Raw genomic sequence first — 24,826 nt, forward strand, 5'->3', positions numbered from 1 at the left:
GACCACCGCGGGAGATGTAACTAGCCAACACCTGGAACTGGAGCCTAGCGGCACCTGGTATTCACCAGAGCCCGCCGCAAAGCGGGTTGGACTTGCTGCGGCAGGATACCACTAGGTCGTTCCCAGGTGTGACTAGCCCACGGTGGCAGCCGAGGTCGAGGTACCTTAGCGGATGACAATCTCGTAGACAGGTCCAGGCACAGGGTCATGCAACGTCAGGTCCAAGTCCGGGGTCAGCAACAGGAGGTTCAGGCAGGTGGGAATGGGAACACAGGCACACGGAACACAGCAACACGGAGGAACTCGGGTAACACAGGACACAGGAGCGGGAACACACAGGAATACACGGGAACGCAGGAATACACAGGAACGTAGGAATACACAGGAACGCAGGAATAATCGCTTGAAAGCTTTCTCTAAGGCTATGAGGCACATAGATCCGGCAAGGGTAACAGGAAGAGGCAGGCTTATGAAGAATTGGGCAATATGGCCAGCGCCAATTAATGGCGCGCTGGCCCTTTAAATTTGGAGAAGATGCCGCGCGCGCGCCCTAGCAGTCGGGGACACGCGCGCACATCGGAGGGGAGCGAGCCAGGAGCCGGGATGGGTGAGATGCGCTGGCGGGGGCAGGGCGGCACAGGTGAGCCCGCGACCCACATCGTGACAATGATTAATCATGTATGTTAAGCAAACAAAAACATGAAAATAAGATGTATATTTTATGTGTTAAATATTTAAAATTTAAAATGGAAAATTGCCAATGCCAATCCTCTGGAAGTGCAGAACTCTGCACCTCACACTGTTCATAATGGCAAAGTTGTTTCAGACACAACTCATGTAGCAGTCACTCATCCTGTACTCACCTCGCTGGGATTCTGCAGCCGATCCACATGCCCCAGTAACAGGAATAGAGTTTCAAGATTGCCAAGAACTTGTGTTGGAGGAGGAAGGTATGGATGGAGTCTGCTATCAATCTGTGGTTTCAGAACCTTTGGAGGACCTTCAAACGTCCTTACATGATTCTTGTCTACGTGTGTATTGAGGGCAGGAACAGATGTATGAGCATTTCACGGGTGAAGGTCTTTCTCAATATAAAATTTGGCTGGTCTTTGGGTAGCCATGGCCATGGGCAGGGGCATTACACCTACTTAACTGCCCTCTGGCTCAATGTAGTGGTGGCTGCTACCAAGGCAGGAAGTGCTTTGGCTCACATTCTGCCTCCACCCAGGATTGCCAGACATCAGTCCTTACTTCCAGTTGCCTCCACCTCCTACTTTGCTTCCTCTTCTCCTGCTTTCTCATCAAAGTAGTGTGCGATAGCACTTCACTACCAATGTCTGGGCTGCCACGAGGGACATTTGTTCAGTGCTGTACCAATAGGATTGGCAATGATGACGGCATTGTCAGTGCTACCATAGCCATCCTTCACCCACTTAAAATAAGCCCTTGTGGTCATGATGGAACAGGAACAGGTGTTAGACTTGTCCACACATGGCTCACAGGGTGGGCTGCTCGATCAATGCTCAAGTACCTCACTCACCAGCACGAAAAGGAAGCACCAGAACACCTCTGAGGGAGAATGAGTATCAATGAGGCTCAATGTGGAACATCGGGGGTCATTTACTAAGGGTCCGACTCACGTTTTTCTGTCGGGTTACCCGAATATTACCATTTTGCGCCGATTTTCCCTGAATTGCCCTGGGTTTTTGACGCACCCGATCTAATTGTTGCACAACGGCGCCGTCATGCACACGACAGAAATCGCTTGACACGCACCAGGAATAGGATGGTGAACTCTGGTGGACCTCGGCGCAGCAGCGACACCTGGTGGACATTGGGCGCACTACCTTAGTGAATCCCCGGAAGACCCGAATCCTCCACAGAGAACGCGCTGCTGGATTGCAAGTAAATCTGCCCCATCATGTTTAATTCTCCTGTACCTCCACCACCATTAGATACAGCACCTATTACCAGCAGGCAGACATGTGGCCAGAGCCTGCATTCTACACTCTCCATGTGCTATCTTGCCCTGCAGCAAGTATGCGTGTTCAGCACCGCTGGTGGTATCCTCAACAACAAAAAGATCTGCCTATCTACAGCCAACGTGAACATTCTGACGTTGACGTTCTGAAATTGATAAATTCTTCATTGCAAGAATTCAAATTTGAAATTGTTAAATTTGCATTACCTGAATTTAAACTTGAAATTGTCAAATTCCACAGTACAGTTATTTAAAATTGAAATGATCTGATTCCACATTACCTGAATTTAAACTTGAAATTGTCATATTCTGCAGAACTGAAAGTTAAAGGAAACCTACCATTTGATTTGATGCAGTATGAAGCAAACATACCTTGAGACTGTTGTAGCTACACTGAAGCAGAATCATATCTTGGTTAGTCCCTGTGACTGAGTGCTTTTTCTGATAAAACAATTATAAAAATATGATAATGAAGCTCTGTTGCTCATTTGCCTGGGCTCCACACTTCTCCTGGCACATTAGTTATTCACTGAACCAGAGGATGATGTAATCCCTGCGTTGTGCCTGAAGGCAGAATAATCAATGACTGCACCATCCCCCAGCTGCTGTGTATGAGTCATCCAGCTCAGGTTGATTAGTCATGTCTGGACTAAGCTCCATGTGCATTACACAAGCTCTGTGTGTAATGTGTTTATGTAGGCAGCAAGCCTGAACCAGCTTTCCCAAGGTCCTGAATGTTATAATAGTTTTTTTTAGCAAAACCACTCAGCAGAGGGATTAACCAAGATATGATCCTGCATCAGTGTAACTACAGGATTCCCAAGTTATGTTTGCTTTATAATGCATCAAATCAAATGGTAGGTTTCCTTTAAACTTGAAATTGTCAAATTCTGCTTTGCCTGATTTAAAACTAACCATATTTAGAATTCAAATTTAGCATTATATGAATTTAACCTTAAAATCGTAAAATTCAGCATTATTTGAGAGGAACGGTGTATGGTTTTGCCATTACTTCCTTAATCCTCTATGTAATTAACCGGGCTAAAACACCTGGAGCACCTTTAACAGTTTTTTAAAATGAATTTTAAATTATTTCTTTGTTTATCAAATGTTTTATGTTATGTTATTATTTTAAGTACTTTCCCTAGCCCATTGTGGGCAAGGCACATGCCCTGTTATTGCCACCATTTTGCAACCCTCTACCCCTTACTACCTCCATTTTACAACCATTTTTGTGTGTTGAAATTGTGTGTTGAATGTGCTGATGAAGTTTGGGTCCAAGTGCAAGATCAGGTCTGAGTCCTAAACTAAATTTTTCCCAATATTTAGACAAACTTGACTAACCCGAATTCCGACCAACCTGCTCATGACTACTCTTATGTCTTTTCACATGCGCACTGCACAGCACACCATAATAAGTTGTCAGAACACGTTAATTGTTTTTTTGCTGCAAAGGGCTTACATTTGTGAACAAAAAGAAGGACTGCTCTGCTTGATACTCTGCTTAAAAGTTCCTTGACTGAGATGTGTATCCTATGGAAAACTGAGTGCTTTTATCTTGTTTCTGAGCTGGGGGTGTGTCACAGGTGTTGTTGAAGTAATGGGTGGCCGAACTAATCAGCTGCTGAGATGGAGTCCAGACTAATCTTTTGCCAATGGTTCACTGCTCTTTTGGATTTGACATGGTTATTCTGACTACGCTTGTGTCTGCCTATTCATCTGGTTGTCTTTCTCTCTCCATTTGTTTGTCATCTGTGTTGAGCACATACACAGAGTAGGGACTGTCAACCAGTTGTCCCCTTCGGGTTAGCACAGTCTGTGAGAGTAGGCAGGGTTAGGGGTCATGGGTGAGCTTCTCTTTCTTTGTCTTGCCATAAGTACAAGGAAAAGTATTTATAACATAAAGGATTACATTTCTTTTATGAAAGTTAAAATCTAAATTGCGGATGTAAAAGTCAGAATTAATCAAATAAAAATTCTACAAGCTATAAAGAAAATTCTATTTTGCCTACTATTTATGCAGAATTTGTTATCTTTATTTATGTTCTTTCATACTTGTAGAAATGTGACCTGTTCAAGGCCAAGTCTTAAAAGGTTAGATGATTTATTAATTTAGTGGTAGAAAATAAAAGTTAACTATCGGTTTTTGACTGCACACGTTTTATATGTTACCGTATAATATTATATGATTTTAAATAGAAATTTTACATTACATTTCAAGCCATGCAGGAAATTGTAAGTCAATGAATTTACCAGGAAATATATAAAATGGGATGTAGGGGCTGAATTATGAACTGAAAGTCCCTCTTTCAAGGGCAGTATTCTGTGAACTAGACTGGATTCCTTTTTTCCTCTATGCCTGTCGGTATGGAAAATTAGATTGTAAGAAATTTATTACAGAAAAAATTCACCTGGCACAGCAAAGTAAAAGTAAGGTCACTAGGTATCTTTATTGCATATTCAAGAGGCTTTTAGCTGTTCATGGACAATATTTATTGTAAGAGCTCTTTAGTTAATGTCTTCGGAATGCAAATTCTTCAAAAAGCTTTTTTTCATCTTTTACTTTTTTGGTTATGCAAAAAGTTTATCAAAAATTTTATTCTGAAACAAAGAAGTCTAAAGGCAATTGGTTTCAATGTTTATGGCTTTATTGGGACTTTGTTGCACTTTTCCATCATTTGGATAGAATGATGAGGAGCCTCTGAAGCCGCTGTTAGAAAGAGCTGAATATTTTCTTATTTCAACATCCCCCCTCCCCGAGGCATCTTGGCTAGAGTAAGCGCTATCTGACTATAATGTCTGCTGTGAGGGCAAGTCAGGAGTGTTATTGGATCAGTATTCTTGTTCTGTGACTATGTCTCATCAAGGTTGCACTCTGCTTTGTAGTCTGCAATGTGCATTCTGAGTACTATACTGTCACTGTGTGCCATAGGGGGCATTTTTAAAATTAGATTAATTTATAGGTCCTCCCCTCATTTTAACATGGTGGTGGATAAACTAACACCATGTTTCTCAGGGCTTGCAGTACAGTGATGTCATCCGGTTTGTTACAATGACGGTTGTTTCTGCCAATGTACTTATTTATAATTTGTGTATGGTTCTGGTGCTGCAGTTATCTACTGCTAAGATACAGGATTTATATACTAAGCTTGTTTTGGTACTGTGTTTATGTACTGAGTTTGGCTCTGTTGCCGCATAGATGTGCTGAGTTTAGTTTTGGTACTGTATTTATGTACTATGCTTGGATCTTGTCACGGGTGCTCCCGCAACCCACGTCTCGGGTCGCGGGCTCACCCGTGATCCTTCCTGTGCCATGGACATCGAACTTACCGCTACTCATTCCTGACTCCCGCCCAGTGGCCATGCGCACGCGTTTCCCCTCTCCTAGGGCTCATCTGCCCCTGGTTAAAAGCCAGTGTCTCCCAGAATTCCCTGCCAAATCTTAGTGTCAGGCTCCAGGGGTAGTCGACCCACTGGACCAAGGCAAACGATGACACAAGCTGACACCTGGTCTTCACCAGAGCCCGCCACAGAGCAGGTTGGACTTGCTGCGGCGTGGTACCACCAGGTCATTCTGAACGGTGAGACTTTGGCAGCCAAGGCGAGGTACAGAGTCAGTAGGCAAGTTCGTGGTCGGGGACAGGCAGGAGGTCAAGACAGGTGGCAGAGGTTCAGGGTCAGAGGCAAAGCAGAAGGTCAGGGCTGGCAGCAGAGGAGCGTTAACGGGAAAAGGTCCAGGGTCACAACGGGAAATCAAATCACAGGCACAAGGCAAGGATGCAAGCTTTTTCATGGGCGTAGAGCACAAAGATCCCCCAGGGAATGGTGGGAGACACAGGCTTTTAACCATTTCCCTGAAGGACCAGCACCAATCAGCGGTGCGCTGCCCCTTTAAATCTTCTGAAGCCAACTTGCGTGCTCGGGAAGACGGAAACACAGACGGCCGCCGGATGGGAGTCAGGAATGAGGAGAATTGAGTTCATAGCGCGGGGCACAGGGGTACACGGAGAATCATGGATGAGCCATGACCTGAGACATGGGTCGCGGGAGCACCCGTGACAGCTCTTTTGACGCATTTATGTACTGACCTTAGTTTTGATACTGTATTTATTAACTATGCTTGGTTCAGGTATTGCATTTATATACTGAGCTTGACAGTGTAGTATCTTCACTTTTGGTATGATAAAAGGGGCTCCCTAAAATCAGGTATATTTTCAGGCATAATCTAAACTTCAATAAGAAGAAGTCTAATTATCTCTATTCTTTCTAGTTATATAATGGTCACCCCCCAAGACCTCTCTGGTGGGCCCAAGGTACTTCAGTCTCCCTCTATGCATGGCTGATGATTCATCAGGGATGCTGCAGAACTGCTTGCACATGTATTTATAAAGTGTCTGCACCAGTTTTGTGTTGTGGCTGCACTTTCTCCAATAAGACAAGAAAATATGCACCAAAAGGGGTGTTCTGGTGCACATTAGGATTGTGTGCCATGATTCTGTCCAACTTGCGCCACAATTCTAAAGAATAAAAAAGTGCACTAAAGAAAACAAATGGTGCATTCCTCCGGAGAAGTGCAGGGGGCACCAGATTCATGAAGAATGTGCCACATATTTCATGAATCTGTTCCACACTGTGCCCTCTACAGATATACTGCACATAATGCAGTTTTCACTAGTTTTAATAAATGGTGTTATTTAAAGTACCGTATATTCCGGCGTATAAGACGACCTGGTGTATAAGACGACCCCCCTACTTTCCTGTTTAAAATATAGAGTTTAAGATATATTCGCCGTATAAGACTACCCCTTTTCCAACGCATACAAAACACTGGTAAAAATTAAAAAAAAAAACAGATTTGAATTTAACATGGTCCTTTTTTAAATGTAAATTCTTATGACATGCAGGTATATAGCAGGAAAACTGTCGCTCATAAACATAAGGCATACAACAACAACATTACCATTACAGCACAGGCCCCAATAGTATACAGCACAGCCCCCGGTAGTATACAGCACTGCCCCCAGTAGTATACAGCACAGCCCCCAGTAGTATACAGCACAGCCCCCAGTAGTATACAGCACAGGCCCCAGTAGTATACAGCACAGGCCCCAGTAGTATACAGCACTGCCCCCAGTAGTATACAGCACAGCCCCCAGTAGTATACAGCACAGCCCCCAGTAGTATACAGCCTGCCCCTAGTAGTATACAACACTGCCCCCAGTAGTATACAGCACAGCCCCCAGTAGTATACAGCCCAGCATTAAAAAAAAAAAATAAACATATACTCACCCCGATGCTCCCCCGATGTCCGCGCCGTCTTCTTTCTTCTGCCGGGCGCCGCCATTGATCTTCCCCGGCAGGCGCCTAGTATGACGCGCCGCTGCTGACGTCATACTAGGCGCCGACCCGGGGAAGGACATGGCGGCGCCCAGCAGAAGAAAGAAGACGGCGCGGAAGACTGAAGACAGCACAGCGCGGACATCGGGGCCAACGGAGTGTGAGTATGAGCCCCGATGTCTTTTTGAGGCTGCCGGCAGCTTTTTGAGGCTGCCGGCAGCCATCGCTGTGCAAACACCCGCGATCGGTGCTAGCACCGATCGCGGGTGTTACTGGTAAGCCTTTGCTGCAATATGCAGCAAAGACTTACCGGCTATGGAGAGGGCTCAGCCCGTGAGCCCTCTCCATGCACCGGGACCGCCGCCGTATAAGACGATTACCGGCGTATAAGACGACCCCAGAGAAGAAAGAAGATTTTTCTGTCTTCAAAAGTCGTCTTATACGCCGGTATATACGGTAACTGAGGGTTATTTATCATTCATTTTTCTGTGCTTTTTTGGCTTAAAAAAGTCTCAAAGTAGTTGCATTGAGTTTTTTTGAGACTTTTCCAACTAAAAAGTCTCGCAGGACTATAAACACCTCTTCATTAATCTGGTGTAACCATAGAACTGCTGCTAGTGCAACACCGTCTAAAGCCATATTCATGACTTTTGCAAAAAATCTCATAAAAAGTCTCATAGTCACTCCAGTCCCCTGCTGGTCTGTGTGCTGGGCCGTTTTATTCATTATGAGACTTTTTGGAAAAAAATTGCAGAGGAAAATAGACCACAAGAACATTAATTAAAGGGCCTAAGCCACTTTAATGAATCTGATGGGCAGCGGAGCCCCAAAAATAGACATAGAACTGTCCCAAGGTGCTGGTCTAATGATAAATAACCCCCACCATACTATTGCAGTAGACTTTCTAAATTATGCTGTAAATAATCGCCATATAATAGGTCAAATTTACTTACCCGTCCAGATCCCCGCCGTGCGTTGTCCGACGAGGATTCGGGTCTACTGCGATTCACTAAGATCGCGCATCCAATTTCCTGCATGTGTCGCTTCCCCTGCTGAGGTCCGCCGGAGTTCACCCTCTTCTTCCCGGTGCATGTGAGTGTTGATCTTGCGACACAATTTTGTTTTTAAATTCCACGGTTTGTCCGAATCAGATGGGTTGTCCGACGTCCCCGCCCCTGATTTGTGTCACATGCAAGCCGGCGCCGATGGGACACAATCAGATCGCGTGCGCCAAAAACCCGGGGCAAATCAGGGCAAAACGGAAAAAAATCGTGAAACCTGATGAAAATGCAGGGCCACATAAACCTGCACACAAACTGACATGTGACACACTGTCCACATGCAATAAGCTATCCCAGCAAATACAGTATAAGTAGCATAAAATCTAAAATGAAACCAAAAGGTACCTCATTCAGACCTTCCCAAGTCACTGAGTGTTTGTATTAGAAATACAGCCCTGAAAATGACAGAAAGACTAGGAACTAGAAGAATGAAATCCCTACTTCAGTGGATATGTCACTGCCTGTAAGCACTTGAAAATGACATAGCACTGGATTCGGAGGTGATAGTGGCAGGATAATGTTTGCCTCAGCACAAAGCTTCACCTTTGCTTGAGTGGTTACAACTTTAAAGAAATATTTCTAAATCTGTTGCACTTTGTGGGCTTGTTAGGTATAAGCTATATAATTCAGCCCCCAGTAGTATACAGCCTGCCCCTAGTAGTATACAGCACTGCCCCCAGTAGTATACAGCGCAGCCCCCAGTAGTATACAGCCCAGCATTAAAAAAAAAAAATAAACATATACTCACCCCGATGCTCCCCCGATGTCCGCGCCGTCTTCTTTCTTCTGCCGGGCGCCGCCATTGATCTTCCCCGGCAGGCGCCTAGTATGACGCGCCGCTGCTGACGTCATACTAGGCGCCGACCCGGGGAAGGACATGGCGGCGCCCAGCAGAAGAAAGAAGACGGCGCGGAAGACTGAAGACAGCACAGCGCGGACGTCGGGGCCAACGGAGGGTGAGTATGAGCCCCGATGTCTTTTTGAGGGTGCCGGCAGATTTTTGAGGCTGCCGGCAGCCATCGCTGTGCAAACACCCGCGATCGGTGCTAGCACCGATCGCGGGTGTTACCGGTAAGCCTTTGCTGCAATATGCAGCAAAGACTTACCGGCTATGGAGAGGGCTCAGCCCGTTACAACTTTAAAGAAATATTTCTAAATCTGTTGCACTTTGTGGGCTTGTTAGGTATAAGCTATATAATTCACTTGCCTAATGTATATAAGTTTACCTTCATAAAGGGGGTCTACCAGCTCACAACGAACTTTACAATTACATACAGCATTTTGTAGGGCATTCTGAAAGCTTTTTAGATATGCCTAAATATTTCTAGATATGCCGCTACCTAGCGATTTGTCAATTTAGGTCTATGGCAGTGGATCATGGTGTCATGAACACACTTTGTCTCGCCACACTGTGTCGTGGAAGGGCGGACGCACTGCAAAACATAGGTCAGGGATGCGTCGTGACCACTAGGCTTTCTATGCAGAGAGGAGGAGTGAGAAACACTATCCCCTCTCCTGTACTGCAACCGGTCGTGTTCTCCCCCGGGATCCGACTGCGGAGAACACATAACATTGTGCATGTAGTCTACGATAAACTTCTGTTGATATCTTTGTGCAAATTAGATTCTCAGTGCACCAAGGGTGGGACCCAATAAAGTCAATGGGGCTCATTTACAAATTGTCCATGGAGAGCATTTTCGTCGGCGGGGAAGCGACGGATGCAGGAACTCGGGCGCACGAGCTACGTGAATCGCGCCGGACTTCGTCTTTGTCGGACTGTCCGAATCGGGGATCGCGACAGGACCAGGTAAGTAAATTTGCGTCAATGTCTTCGTCTTTACGGCTTCCTTCTGAAAGATGTAATTTTTTGTGTAAAGGAGCCGTGCTGCACTAGCTGCACTAGCAGACATGGCTTCATTTCTGGAGAAGCTCATTTGCATAAAGATAAAAACAGAATTTTCTCTAAAATGACAGCTTCCTTTAAGTAAGCTATGCTGATAACTGAGATCATGGATGAATAAATGTAGCGACCAGTTCATCAGACTGAAATCCATGATTGGATTCTATGCTTCCTGTCATTGCTCTTGGAATCTCGTCAGTCAATAGTCCAGTATATGGAACCAGCCCACTTTATCGAAAAAATCCCCATACACAGAGGCCTCAAACAGTCCCAACTGCTCAAAATTAAAATTCTTCCCTGCTGTGCCTTAACTTTATACTGTATCAACATTCTTAAGATACTGATACAGTTTAAAGTTATAGGCGGGCACAGGTTGACACCCTGCACCTCTCCATCATTCTTGATCCATGGGACCTCACAAAGTAATGTGGGATTCATTATAGACAAAACTGTATAACTTTGTATGAACCATGAATTTCCTGAGAAGCAATTGGTATCACAGTGACTAAAATAATGACAATAACTTTTCAGAGTAGAAAATGATAATGTGTAGTGGTCTTCTTATTCTGGGTACATTTGATGGCAGAACATCTATTGGCTGCACAGATGTTATCTGCCATTTCTAGCTGATGACAAGCAGCAAGCTGCGCTTTTCAGTACAAAACTGTTATATGGTACAGCTATACCCATGGGAGGGGAGCGTATGATAAGCAATACATAAACGTATCATTAAATGGGTCTCTGTCTTATTGTGTGTTTTATAGCTCTTAATTTACAGTGAATATAAAATCCCCGCAATGTATACCTTCAGAGTACCGCTGCTTAAAATTTCACAACAAATAATTATTTGCCTACATTTTCAGTCGGTTCTCCTATTTAATATTGTACACCAATGCTATAAAAATATTTTAAATCAGTGCAGTAGGCGGAATTCTTTTCGAAATATCAGATTTACATTGAAATCTTGAATTCTGAGACTTATTTTAATAATTTTGTATCACTTCATTCCCTGGTTGCAATTTAGTATGACTTTGCTTAATCTTAAAGGGGAATTTCCATATAAAAATCTTATTCTATTGCTACCGTTGGTGAGTGTATAACCACTAGGGCCCTGATGTCACAATGTTTTAATGGGGGTTTCTAGTGAAGTGAAACTATGCTTATTGGGAGACTATGTAATAAAACTGCTATTACCTGCTGGCTCAGTAGGACTGCTCCCATTACCCAATGTTTGACACTTCAAGAAAGACTAGAGGGTTGCTTGGCCTTTCAGTGACTGGAATCACCACTGATTAACCAAGTATCTTCTAAAAGTGTTTAGAGAGACATTGGAATTGGAGTCCAGCAGGGTTCGGAGGCAGCAAGTATTGTTTTATAGTAAGTAGGGAGCAATGCTACCAGAGCAACAAGTATATTATTCTATTACTATGCACCAGCAGACCTCCTTTCAGTGTAGTTGATCCAGATGGACTCTCATGATAGCATATCATAAGTATGCACCATGACTACTTTTAGTGGTAAATCCATTCAATCACAGTGCCCCCACAGTAGCCAATATAGTCACACACACCCACACAGTAGCCATTAATCATATTGCCAACCATAGTAGCAATTAGTTATATTTCCACAACAGTAGCCATTAATTAGATTGCCCCCACAGTATCCACTAATCATATTGTCCTCACAGTAGCTACGAGGCAGTTCTATGGCAACAGTGCCCCCCAAATACTAACAGTGACCTCAAATAGAAACAGTGCCCTTGCCAAAAGTAACAGAGCCTCTAAATAGTAAAAGTACATTTGAAAAGTAGCAGTACCCCAATAGTCACAGTGATCCCCCAAATAGTTACAGTGCACCCCAATAGTAACAGTGACTCCAATTAGTAACAGTGCCCTTACCAACATTAAAGGGGTATTCTCGCCTGGGCATTCACATTCAGTTTCACTAATCTTCCATTTATAAACATTTCTTCAATTGAATGTTATTAAAGAAAAATGTTCCTGTGTTGTGTGAAGATAATTTCTCATAAATGTAGTCATTCTGTCCCTTAGAAACGAGATGGCTTCCTCGGTTACGACCACGTCACACTCTGGCAGCGGTGGCCAGACATGAGCTATTGAGTCCTGTCTGACCTCCAGGATTCAGCAATCATTACCACAGGACGGCTGTGGGTCATGTAGTAAATCCCGGACATTTCATATACAAAAACCTTTTGTTTCTTTGTGCAATCCCTCCAGCAGACGTGGCCGTATCCGAGGAAGCTATATCGTTTCTAAGGGACAACATGGCTACATTTATGAGAAATTATTTTCACACAGGAACATATTTTTTAATAACATCTAATTGAAGAAATGTTTATGTATGGCAGATTTATCAAACTGAATGTGAATGCCCAGACGAGAATACCCCTTTAACTCAAAAAAGTAACAGTACATCTCAATATTAACAGTATCCCAATAGTCACATTGACACCCCCAAATAATAAGTGTGCCCCGAAACAGTAACATTGTCATCCAACAGTAGTGGTTTTAAAAAAAAAAACTAACCTTATTTCTCCCATCTTCACACCTTACCACTTGAGCTGAAGGATCCTATGATCCTCTGATGTCACAACTGAAGGGTGTGATCTGGTTCAGGGCCCAGCTTCTTCCTGGTTGGATCCACCCTCTGTACAACTGATAGGAGAGGGGCAAATATTGTCACTCCAGGGGCGGTTCTGTGGATGGAGTTGCACTTGTCCTCACCTATGGCTTGGGGACGGAGTGTTTTGCAACCCAAGACAAATGTGTGTCTAAACTTGTGTTGAATTGTAAAATGATATCAATAAAGTGTTGACTTTACTGTTAAGAGTGATCTTTACAATCAGAGTGATCATATACAATTAGTAAATGTGACAAGACCGGATTTCTTTTCCGTAAAATAAATTCCCACATTTTACTTCTACATAAAGTTAAAGGAAAGATTTATATAAAGTTATAAGAAAGCTTGTAGCACTTCACTAACATCTTGCTACACAGAAAGACTGTCCTAGTGTTATTTCAAGACATTACAATAAATTGGTCCACTTTTGCATGAATAAGTGACCTTACTGTCCTGAAATCTCCCAGTCTCTTCCTTCTCAGTAAACCATTAGATGTATCACTTGCCCATCATTCAATACAGTGTTTGATTCTTTTCTTAGAGGAGTATTGTAACCCTGGATCTATTCACATCTGTAATTGTTAAAATTAGGCTCTTTTCAGCTTAAAGGTATTTTCATGTTCTCTATTTCTTTGCTCTCATTCCTTTTGGTCTGGAGTTCAATAGCTTTTCAGAATTTTTAGATCTAAGCTACCGTACTAGTGTTAAATTTTTTTCAAAAACTCTAATACCCGAATTTACTGTTTCTATGAACAAGCTCTTGGTTATTTCATGGTTTTTTTGAGGCTCAGGCCCCATATATATAAAAAATGTGCAGTTTTCCTGTAGAGTGTGCAGGGTGCGGCAGATTCATGAATTGTGGATCTGGCGCCCCCTGCACTGCTCCAACTTTTTTCGGTGCACCTTTAACATAGGTCGTCTGTCGGACTCTGCATAATAAATTTGTTGCACAATCCAACTGTGCATCAGAATGCCACTTTCAGTGCAAAATTTGGTGTTGCGTTGTGTATAGTGCAGCCGCAACAAAAATGTATTGCGCATTGTCAAACAAAAAACTGGTTATGGGGCTTTAATAAATGTGGGACACATTTACTGATAGTAAGGCTAACATAATTGTTCTGGTGCACTCAGTTCAAGGGGCTTGCACCACATTTCTGTCAGACTTGCAAATATAAATGTGGTGGCTGTGTGAGTACATACCTAAACACCCCTGTGAAGTACTACTGTATGATTATTACTGTATGATTAATAAAAATGATTTTATTTTTCATGCTTGCTAAATGCTGGAACTAAGATGTTGCCGTGCACTGACTTCTTGGAATAGACAGAGGTCTTGTATCAAGCCAGTTTCTGAAAATCACAGAGAAGCTACCAACGATACAAATCCACTGAGCATGATCAGAACTATCACAGCCATATATGGACTATGGGGAAATTATGTTGGAGTGCTACGTGCCTTTGGAATGAGCATGTGATAATCAGACAACCAATCATATATGTAATTACTTCTTACTAACTGTGAAGTCCCCCCTCTGAAGTAGTTTGTATATAATGTTATGTGTTGGCAATAAAGACAGAACTACTTCCTCTTTTTGTCGGTACCACTTCCTGCTGAGGAATATCTTTACACCACACTCCAGTTTTGGTGTGATTGCAGCCACGACACAATGCTAGCACAGACACTATGTAACCAGTTTGCCCATATATTTATCTGCAGTCTATGCCACAATTGGGCAGACTTGGTTGAAATGCTGGTACCCTATACACTAAAAGATTACTCTGTATTGCTTCTCATTTCATGACCTGTCAGGGTTTCCTGATTTTGGTTGTTAATTGAAGTTTTGTTATTAATTACATTTTTAGACCCAATAACTAACACATTTGTGTTGTGGCTGTTTATCCCATGGTATTTTGTATTCACTGTATTTATTTGCCTATAAGGGGTGTTGATTGGGCCCAGAATATGGTAAAAAAGGAGTCAAGGTTTAAAGCCAGGGTGAACACAGCTATATTGAAATGAATGACAAATTTAGATAGGAGTATAATGTTCTTGAAACATAGCTTCAAAATTATTTTCTCAGAGCAAGCAGTGCAGTTATTGTTTTCTGAGCTAAAATCTCCTCCAAGTCAGACTTGGCCTAAATAGGTCTGAGATGGTGGAGACTCCATGAGGATATAATGAGATTCGCGACCCTCTAAGTATATCCAGTGCGATGTGTGTCGGCTGTCCAGGGGGTAGAATTCCCTCCAATCTTTCTAGGCTTTATGTACGCCATATTACAGATCCATGACATCATAAAGCCTGATGCTTCCGTTAATAGGTTCTTTCCCTTTGAATACTAGATCTCCCACTAAATCTGCAAATGTTGAGAGTTATATTGCACCTACAATAAACTCCAGATAAGCTTCATCCACCACCTCCATGTGATTCTGAAGGCTACAAGTGATCACGTATTCATCCTTTTTTGGGTTAAAATAATTAAAAAAAACATTATGATAAAATGAAGGAATCATCGAAACGTAAAATCTACTTATTATAATCTCTCTACCGCTTGCCACAGAATAAAAGTAACTGTAAGCTTTTAGGATAGTGAAGACTGAATGTACAGGCTGTAATTAGACATCTCAATTTCACAAAAGCACATGCATTAAACAATACTAATAGCTCGCTGCTTAATGGATCTATCCCCACTGTTTGTATAATGCAGACATAAAAGGTGTATTAAATGATTTCTTACACCTGTAATAATTAATTGTACTCAGGTAGTGAAAGGAAATTTACTGAGGATGGCGCGGCCAAACTGTCTGGTGTAAACTAGAAAATGTCATCCTCACATGATAACCACTTTCTGGAGAGTCAGTATTATCCTAGTTCTTATTGTGAGCCACCGTAAAGGCCAGATGAAGGCCGATCTTCCTCACAATTATAGGGTTGTCCTATTTATTTTTATATGAGTAGCAGTTATACTGGTATATGCAAACCTAAAGAGCAATTCCAGGATTTTTTTCATTGAAGAATGAAAGAAGTTTTTGTATTCTTCCTAGGATCTTCAACTGAAAGGAATCCTAAGGTGTGGAGGAGCGGGAAAAAAACTACCTACAACAAAACACATCGCTGCAGAATTAGTGCTCCTTCACACTGATGTTGTTAGTCCTTAAATCACTATGTAGTGTACTATTTCAATGACCGACCACATTGGAGAGGACAATATATGATGTATGTCCTCTGCAAAATGTTCAGTCCTTGAAAACCCTATTGATTCAGAGGGACCTCTGTAAGACGATCCCTACACTGAATGACTGCACAGGAAAGATGACCAGACACAGAGGAAAACAACAGATTACAGACAAGTGAAGACAACAGAAGAAGTCCAAGATGTGGGGAAGCATAGAATCAAATAACAAGAGACTAGTTAAATAACGAAGCAAAGGTCATATAGACAGTATAAAAAGGGGAAAGCAATCAGAAATAGGAGACATGTATAACCAGAAAGGTGTAATTGAGCTGGATGGATATAAAGGAGTTCATGGACCCTGCCCCCAGCAAGTGACTGGACTGGTTGCCCATCATTCAAGTTAACCGTTGCTGAGCTGAAAAGGAACTGGGTACTGTTCAAATAGTCACCTTACACACAAAATAGAGAGAAAAATCAAAGCCTTCTAAGCTGCATTCTGAAGAAAGAAGACAATGTAGACATAACCCATAGATGATAAAGAAGTGTCCTTCTGTACCATTCTTTTTGGCTGTGACCTATGAGGGCAGTTATCGTAATCACTTTTTTATTTCTGTGTTTGTCTTGATTTTTTTATTCTTCCGTTATGTTGTTATTCATCTAAATGGCACACGTTTATTAATACATTTATGTACCGTAATTGTAAAAAATAGGAAAAGAGGCTGCATCATTATATGTGTTTTTTATCGGCTTGTTTTATGTGACCGTGGTAGCAGTTATGCATAGACTAATTGTGCATTTTAAAAACCTACAAAAACATGCTTTTAAATATTTAACTCCAAAGTTCAGCACTGACACTTCTAAGAAAAGTAGGCTATACAAAGGCGGAGCACAACAAAACCATCAAAAAAATGCAAAACTCATGTAAATTTTCTTTTTACAAGATTGTTAATGACCCCATGTGTGTTTGTATATGCCCATTACATATCTATCTATCTATCTAAAGATCTATCTATCCATATCATGATAATCGAAAATTATGTGGAGTATGCATATTGATAGGCATAAATGAAGCACAATTAACTATTCCAATATCTTCCCAGTGAAGCTGCTGGGAAGTCTCCAGTAAATTATACAGATTTCTATTTTATTTTTTAATTTATTGTTAAAATTATCATTTAGCACTATATTACAGGGAACTGTATTAGCTATTCCCGTTGACTTGATTCCTCATTAATTCTTCTCACACCACTTTCCTAGTGACATTTGAACTTTTTTTCATTATATAAAACCGATCTTAAAATGACATTTCTGAGGAACAATCAGGGATACTAACATTTTATATTAAAAATTCAATCTGTGAAAAGTTAAATGTGTTCAGGTTTAAGCAATGATTTTAGTTAATGTTTTCCATATGGCATAATTTAAATTTTACAGATTTTCCTCTTGTCTATGTCGTGTCTACTTGTGTTAGGTTTGATCAGAAATTACAGCACATTAGATGTCGACATATATAGGCCCTATTCTATCAATGGGAGGAAAAGTGGCACGACACAGCTTTTATTTTAAATACACATAATTGTATCCTAGAAAAAATGTATTTTATAAAACAAAGAGCAACAATGGAAATAACTCTTGGTGGCTTCTTCATGTTTAGAATCCATCATTCCATGGAGACATGTCTAGTCATGGATCTCCAGCACTTCACTCCAGCATTGGTTTTTCCAGGAATTCTATGAAACCCCTCAGGGGCTTGGGTAAATGCAAGGAAAATCGTCGACCTGTTTACTGCTGTCAATTGGGGCCATTAATTGGCGGATCACTAAGCCTAATTAAGCCTTTGTAGAATTCTTTTTTTTTTAGAACTGAATAGAGCAGGTGATAATAGTACTTATATAGTAAAATATACTTCATGAAGGAAAGCAGCTTCTTGGTGTCTTGTTTTTGCTCTTTCTCCTATAGTGAGCATTGTGTCTGAAAACCTGTTTAGGTCCCTACACAGATTACATACTTAGAGAATATTTCTATTGATGTTTCAGCTCTGTGAGTCATTAGACACTTTATCAGGCTCTCTTGGCTGTCAGTGAAGGACATAGAGTTGATATACAAAAACTGCTTAACCCCTACCCGCCGATGCCCTTTTTCATTTTTGCGTTTTCATTTTTCACTCCCCACCTTCAAAAATCTATAACTTTTTTATTTTACCATGTACAGAGCTGTGTTATAGCTTATTTTCTGCGTAACAAATTACACTTCAAAATGGGGGTATTTAATATTCCATGCCGTGTACTGGGAAGCGGGAAATTGGGGAAAAAGCGCATTTGTGCCGTATTCTTGTGGGCTTGGATTTTACAGATTTCAATGTATGCCCCAAATGACATAAATACTTTATTCTTTGGGTCAGTACGATTACGGGGATACCAAATCTGTATAGGTTTTATAGTGTTTTCATACATTTACAAAAATTAAAACCTCCTGTACAAAAAAACTAAATTGGGGATTTTGCCATCTTCTGGCGCTAATAATTTTTTTATACTTTGGTATACAGAGCATTTGGAGGTGTTTGTTTTGCGACTTTTGATTATGTTTACAATGTTATCATTTTTAGGACTGTAGACCCTTTGATCACTTTTTATAGAATTTTTTATATTCTTTAAAATTGCAAAAAAAAGGACCATTTTTGACCTTGGGCGCTATTTTTTGTTCCCTCCATGTCCCTGTATGACATATTGTCTTCTTCATAAGATGGTAATTCGGTGTAGCATTTTTTTTCCACATTCCTGTGATAATGAAAGACTTGGCAAAGACTTAAAAAGGGTTGGTGTCAGTAGCTGTCCAGCAACCGCGCAACCACAACCAGGCTTGGCGCTAGCTGTCAGACTAGGTAAGTGGTGGCGAACTCACCCTGCCTAAAGCAGATAAACCGCCCTAATAAGGGCGAACCCACTATCAGGAACCTAACTGACGGCCCCTGAGTGGCCCTACAAGATGACAGGAGAAACCTACTTCGTCTGGCAGCTGCTGGATGGTGGAGTGGACAGGTAACCGGAATACAGATATAGTCCAGTGTTCACACACAAACCGACACAGAAACCGACACGAGACAAGACAGGAAGGTGGGGTAACACTAGGAGATAAACGATACTGAGGAACAAACAACAGATACAGACAGAAAACCGAAGTCAAACAAAAAGGGTCAAAGCCAAGATGGCTGCAAAGGTACAGAATCGTATAGCAAATAGAATGGTCAGTAGGCAAAGCAGAAGTCAATACACAGAATAGCAAGAACCACAATAGCAAGAGCACTAGATACACAGAAACGACTGAATAACCACCAGCCAATGAAGGGCTGGGCAGAATGTAAGTCAGTAATGGACACCACCTCCAGCACTGACTGGCTCAGACGTCCATCACACAAACTGCAGCTGCAGACAAAACGAGTACAACGATACACCCAGCTTCTCCAGCCTCAGAAATGGAGCTGTCAATCAGAAGCAGCTCTGGGTGTGGTTTTCCAGCAAGAAGCCTGAAATCTGATCCCATCAGAACAATTTGCGAGTTCTGACAGTTGGCATCAGTGATAGCGAAAGTTCGCTATCCAAAATTGTATGTTTCCCCATGCTTATCAACATGGCTGGAGAAACCCTTTTATCATTCTCTGTCCTAAGATTTATAGCCTGGTCCATATTTACCAAACTATGTTTTCGGATGCCTATACACTACCCCAAAATGATGATAATATGTATTGTATTCATGCCCATGATGCACGTTTGCATTACATAAATTAGATATAAAAAATATTATCTGACGGATATGGACCAGAGACTGCCATTAAAATCAGGCATGATAAATCAGGGACACTTACTCAAAGATCCAGCCACAGCAACTGTGGTAATATTCTTTCTTATGTTATCCATGGCCTCTTTCTTTCTAAAAATCAATTATGCTAATGAGTCTAAGACTCCTGCAGGGGTTATGTTACCAATGACCCTACTTGCTTGTGCTTCACAGGCTGCTGCCTCAACACTCCCTCTGCCTGATGATATGTGCTCCTTGCACACTGTAGCAGCCTGTGAATCTGCAGCAGTGAGGGGCTCTGGTAACACACCCGGAGCCCTTCAGACTCCTTAGCATAATTAAAGTTGCTTTTAGAGGGAGGCAGGTCATGGATAACAAAAAGATTACCAAAGTCACGGTGCCCGGATCTATGAGTAAGTTTCCCTGTTTTATCCATGCTTGATTTTGATGGTAGATTTCCTTTAATTAATGAATGCTTCCTATATAAAGGGCATTAATATATTGTATGCTCCTAATATTACATAATGCGCTATATATATTGCTGATGTCATAGATTTCAATCAAACTATACACAGAAGCTCTGAATAACTATGCTCACAAAAGCAATGTGCGGTACATACTCTTGGTCCCTTTAGTAATACCTTGAACATGACACATGTCATCATTTTATAAATTGGCTCTCTTTGTGTTCCGTTCTAGTCCAAAGCTCATGAGACAGAACTGTAAAGAAGCTGTCTGTGAATGGAGGACTCAGATGTGCAAAATTAGTGTGCATGAAATAGATAACAGACTGAAAGAATAAAAGTTTTCACAGATTTGTCCACTTCCTGGGGTTTAGATAATATTGGCAGATGTTAGGTGTAAAAGAAACATCTGCATGCATAATAATGAGTGTTACTAGAATTTAAAATGACAACTGTATCAAGCTCAGATGCTGTTCTGCTTCCCCATTTGTGCCGATTTGCATACAAATTAAATAAAAACAAATATTTGGTTTTCAGAATCACTTGACAAATAATCTGTGGGGGTTTGTCCCAACAGGGCTGAATATACTGGCTGTTTGACAGATTATGTTTTGGAAATAATATTTAGTTAGCCATGCTGTTATCAAGCAAAACGAACAATTTCCTTTTGCATTTGGAAACAGAAAAAAACAAGACAGAATCAAATAAATACAATAACACAAATTGTAAATGGTCTACAAGGAAGGTGAACCTGGAGACAAACATTCAGGCTTGTTTCATGTTGGTAATTTCTTATTGACTATGGGTTTAGTGATGCTGCTTATTGTAGTAGACTGGATGAATGATGAAACATTTCTAAATGTATAATGTGTTAGATTACATTGTTCAGATTGTGAAAGGGAGTATACATGAGGAGCAGATACAATTGATTTTGGACATTTTTATTTAAAGGGTCATATGAAAAATTAACCACAACAGAATTATATTTCATAAAAAAATATTACAGCAAAATATGCTGCACTGATAATCTTTTTAAGTTTTTTAAGAAGATTAGGAGGGTGGTGTATATTATCATGCATCATGCTCCAGTATATGATCCAAATCCTGCCCCCTAGCAACGGCTCTATCTATCCAGTGGCAAGGGCACAATTGCTGAATGGCACATTGTGTGCCCACATAAGTTCTATACCATGTCCTGTCTGGAATAGAACTGGCCCAAGTTATAGCTAGGTCCGCTACACTGCACAGCACCGCCCCCTTCATGCCTGAGTGACTACATCATGGTTTGTAGACAATTATTCAGACATACAAGCTGTGATAAATCCACCCTTTTCAGTTGCATTGCTTTCAATACCTTATCCTACAGTAATGACACCAAAATTTACATCCTCGGTTCAGACAGTTACAGAGTATCTATCAGTCATATCCTTTTACCATTTTTAGACCTGAAAATCTTTACTCTTGTCAACACATCAAACCTATCAATCACAATTAATGGCTCCACGCTCTCTCCACCCCTACATCCAACTCTCAATATGTCTCCCCACCTCCTCCCCAAGAACATCCCCCACCTTTAATCCTCTCTGCAAAGGGAATCTAGTCTATGCCCATGTCATCTCCCGCTTTAACCATTGCAATATTACTTGCTGTGGTTTCTGCTGCCCAGCAAATCCATCTATCGCTGCCAGTTTCTTCACTGGTTACCCATTGCAAGACAAATTCAGTTAAAAACATTATCCATGACTTACAAAGGTGTCCACAATCTGTCCCCTCCATACATCTTATACCAGTGATGGCGAACCTTTTAGAAGCCGAGTGTTCAAACTGCAACCCAAAACCCTGCTTATTTCTCGCGAGGTGCCAACCAAAAATTAAAGCAGTAACTTATTGCTCCCTGTTCAAAAACTTTCAATCATATTGGCCTCTTGAGGACAGCAACACAGTAGAAAGATGGAAATTTTTCATCATTTCAGCTTCTTTCCAGTTTCTTTCTGTACACAGAGAATCATGGGGCCAGCAGGAGGTCCACCAAAAATAATTCGTCCCTGTCTAATTCTCTCTCTTCCTACAGTCCCAAGTAGCAAAGTCAGTATCAAAATATGACTGAAAGCAGCATCTTTTAAGTTGCTTGGAACTGCAGGAAGATTCTTTGAGTCTTGTCTGGTGTGCTGAGGCAATGGACCGGGTGCCCACAAAAAGGGCTTTGAGTGCCGCCTCTGACACCCGTGCCATAGGTTCGCCACCACTGTCTTATACCATCCCACACGTAATCTCCAATCATCATAAGACCCTTCTCATACTATCTTCTGTCTTTGATCTACTGTCTCTGCTCTACTCACACCCATCTCCAAGATTTGTTATAAAAACGGACTGTCAGACTGCCCCACACCTTCCAAAACTTCAAATGTAAATGTTTATGGCTGAAAACCTACTGAATCTCTTTTTCTGTTGTGACAAAGACTTTGGTATATGAAGGCCAAAGTTTACCTAATGCATAGATATATGAACTTAGCAATTATTCTGGACCAAATTAATCGTTAATAGAAATCTGACATAAATGATAAACTAGAAATTCCTGTTTCACCTTTGGAGCCAAGTATACCAACATTTAAATATTATTACGTAAAACAGAACTCCAAACTATAGTCTAATGCAATTACAATTGTGGAATATTCCGTTTCTATCTATATTCTTGTATATCTGATGCAGCCGCTCATATTTCAGAAAAGTTGTACATAAGTGTTTGCACGGTTTCTATAATACAGCTTACACCTTGCCTGTATCAGAGGGTTAGTCCTGTGAGCTTTCTCCATACATCCGCATCATAACATAAGTGTACGTTTTACTGCAAGAAACATTTAAAATAAATATGGTAAAAAGTGGTTTTGTGTTAAATAACATCAAACAAGTTGACACTACAGGCGGTCCCCTACTTAAGAACACCCGACTTACAGACGACCGCTACTTACAAACGGACCTCTTGTTGTTGGTAATTTACTGTAATTTAGCCTTTAGGCTACAATAATCAACTGTAACAGTTATCACAGGTGTCTGTAATGAAGCTTTATTGTTAATCCTGGTTCCTATGACAATCCAACATTTTTAAAATCCAATTGTCACAGAGACCAAAAAAAATTTGTCTGGGGTTACAATAATAATAATAACAATAATAATAAAAATAATAATAATAAATTATAAATAATACATTTTTCTGGGGTTACAATAATAAAGTATACCGTTCGGACTTACATACAAATTCAACTTAAGAACAAACCCACAGAACCTTGAACATAACTCGGGGACTGCCTGTACTTGGAGAATAGAAAAAATGGTTTAATCTTTGGAGGCGATGAGGCTTCTATACTGTAAGAACTGTGAAACCTTGGAAGAGCCTTCCTTAGGAGTTGGTCAGAGAGGAGATAGCAGAGAGGTTCAAAAAGGATCTAGAGACTTCTTACAGCAGACATTTATATATATATATATATATATATATATATATATATATATATATATATATATATTGTGACAAAGTCACTATTGAATTGGCAAGAAGGTTTTTGTGTATTACAGCGACCAGAATGTGCATTAGGTCAAACTGGAAGCTGTCTTCCATGTGTTGGTCTCTTGGAAGATCTGGTACAGGACCCTAATTGTTGGAGTGGAGACAGAAGTGTGATCACCACTCCAGACCAAAGGCGTTTTTAGGCCGTTTTTAGTTAGTGCGTTTTCACATCGTTAAAAACGCATGCGTTAAAAAACGCATGCGTTTTTGAAAAACGCATGCATTTTTGACAGGTTTGACCAATTATCTTAATTCAAACTGGTCAAAAACGCATGCGTTTTTCAAAAACGAATGCGTTTTTTAACGCATACGTTTTTAACGATGTGAAAACGCACTATATATATATATATATATATATATTTATATAAATGTCTGCTGTAAGAAGTCTCTAGATCCTTTTTGAAACTCTCTGCTATCTCCTCTCTGACCAACTCCTAAGGAAGGCTCTTCCAAGGTTTCACAGTTCTTACAGTATAGAAACTAAAAACGGCCCAAAAACGGCCTAAAAACGCCATGTGTGTCTTCACCCAAAGGATCCAGTTTCTAATGAGTCTAACAATGCACCAGGTGTGCAACCCCTTAAAGAAGGGTGTGGAGCAGTCAGAAGTCGCTCTCTACCTGGAGACACAGAAGCTGGACTGTGTGAGAGCCACACGTGAGTGACACGGGGTTACTGAACGTATGTTCCATGCTGGCAGGGAGAAGCCCTCCAGTGGCTAGTGAGGGCCGCCAAGTGTATAGATAGAGTGGACAGGCAAGGATTTTATTTGATGTTTTGTTTGATACTGGTGTTTTCTGGAATAAATGCATAGTTTTCAACTTGAATCCCGCTGTCCATGAGAGCTTTGTCATTGCTGACTCCCACATTTGAGCTGAACCCCTACAATATATATAAATATATAAGCTGTAT

This window comes from Engystomops pustulosus, chromosome 1 (genome assembly GCF_040894005.1).
Source record: "Engystomops pustulosus chromosome 1, aEngPut4.maternal, whole genome shotgun sequence".
NCBI lineage: Eukaryota > Metazoa > Chordata > Amphibia > Anura > Leptodactylidae > Engystomops > Engystomops pustulosus.